Source organism: Frankliniella occidentalis, unplaced genomic scaffold, assembly GCF_000697945.3.
Source record: "Frankliniella occidentalis isolate FOCC.00 unplaced genomic scaffold, Focc_3.1 Scaffold101, whole genome shotgun sequence".
Lineage (NCBI taxonomy): Eukaryota > Metazoa > Arthropoda > Insecta > Thysanoptera > Thripidae > Frankliniella > Frankliniella occidentalis.
Window position 1 is genome coordinate 980,421 of NW_026267230.1, and position 1,907 is coordinate 982,327.

The window sequence follows — 1,907 nt, forward strand, 5'->3', positions numbered from 1 at the left end:
TTTGGGACCTCATGGTACAGGGTGGCCGCTCTGCCCCGTCTTTTTAAAAGAGGTAGACTAGCCCGCCCGCACGACCTCTCCAGTCCCCTCTCACCTCCCCTCTCCGTCTGCAAGCGGGCTAGTCTACCTTTTCAAAATGACGGGGCAGAGCGGCCACCCTGTATTATTATGGGCACGACTCACGACAGGGTAGGCAGGTCGCCTTCTATCTAGAACCAAAGCACTGCTGGGCTATTTAGTGCTGATACTGTACAGGCGTGGTCTTTATGTCATGAAAAAAAAAAGATAAATAAGCTATGAGTGAACCTGTCCGTAGTGGAGAGAAGCGTCTTCCTGAAACACGCGTTTACACTTGCATGATTTATTCGAAGAAATCATTATTTTTGTCAAGCATAAGGGGAAGAATGCGGGTGGGCGCAGGGCGCGGACAGCCGTCTCTTCGCTGCCATGATTAAATTCCTCTACTAGTTAAGGAACTCTCTTCCGGCGAAAAGAGGAACATGACACCGAAGACGAACCGGGGCGAACTTTCCCGCTCCATCCCTAGCTTAGTTAGACTCTACCACAATACCCAGCAAAACTCCCTCTCTGTAGAGGTGGTATAAACCACCGGTCAACATTTTATACAACTAGGCTGCCTTCACATTGACAATAAGAATCAAGAGGTGGGGTGGTTTGAGTGGGCTGAAAAGGGATCTGCTCGTCCGTAATACGGACTCCGTATCGGTGCAAATCCATCTAGTAGTGGTAGGGCACCACGTATGATCCCTTTACGCGTGTTTTATCACATGGAAGGAAGGCTGCTTTTGTTCTGTCCTCGTCCTTCTTCCGGGGACGGAGGGAGATAGATAGATCAGGCAAGAGGGCAACTGTCTCTAAAGCGTTATGGCATGGCTCTCAGCCCTCTGTGGTGCCGCGCACATTGTAGAAAAGGATCTTGTTCTGCAACAACTTTTTCAAGTAATTATCTCATTCCTGTTCTGAACAGAATTTTTGTTTGGAGCTTAATGCCGTTGTCCTGATGATGTTCTAGTTTGTTATAAATTTGAGCCTCAACAACAGCCAAGATAGCAACCGTTACTACTCCAGGTATCTCTCTTTAGAGGCTTTTTAATTTTAGTGCTTTGTTCGGACAAACAGTTAAATAATGTTCGTTATGAAAGCAGGCACATTTTTGCAGTGTGCTGCCGAGCCAAGTGAGTCATCACGTTGTGGTGCTTGCACCCGGCGTGTGCGTCTGTCTCTCTCTCTCTCTCTCTCTCTCTCTCTCTCTCTCCCCCTCTCTCTATATATGTTACACTACTACTGAAAGACAAACATCCACAATGTGAACGGGGTGGTGACCGGCTTTGGCCTCGTCACACTTCCATAGAGGGACCCGTGAATGTAAGACAGAGGGCCGCCACCATCACACTGTAAAAAATTAAAGTCCAATACGATTGACGATCTACGGCGTTAATGTAGATGCCGCCCGTAGTCACTGCACGTAGTGTACGCCGTGTTAACCTTACGAAAAAAATGCCAAAATCCTTCGAAGGTACGTACGTGCCAACTTCGTATTCAGTGTAACGGTGTATGGTGAAGTACGACAAAAGGTGTACGACCAGGAGGCGACTTCAGTTGCACCGTTAACCGTAGCATACATACACCTTTGTCGCCTTCTCCTGGTCTGTTTTTTTTTAGAAATGTAAGTATTTTAGAAGTCCGTGGGGTCCAGATCAGACTGATGAGTGATCGTGAGCGCGCCGATACCGCGCTGCGGCCGCGGCCAGCCGCGGGGACCCATTCGCCACGCATTAGCAACGGTCCTCTCGATGCGCCACGCTTCGCGACACTTCTTCTTCTTCTTCTTCTTCTTCTTCTTCTTCTTCTTCTTCTTCTTCTTCTTCTTCTTCTTCGTCTGTAAC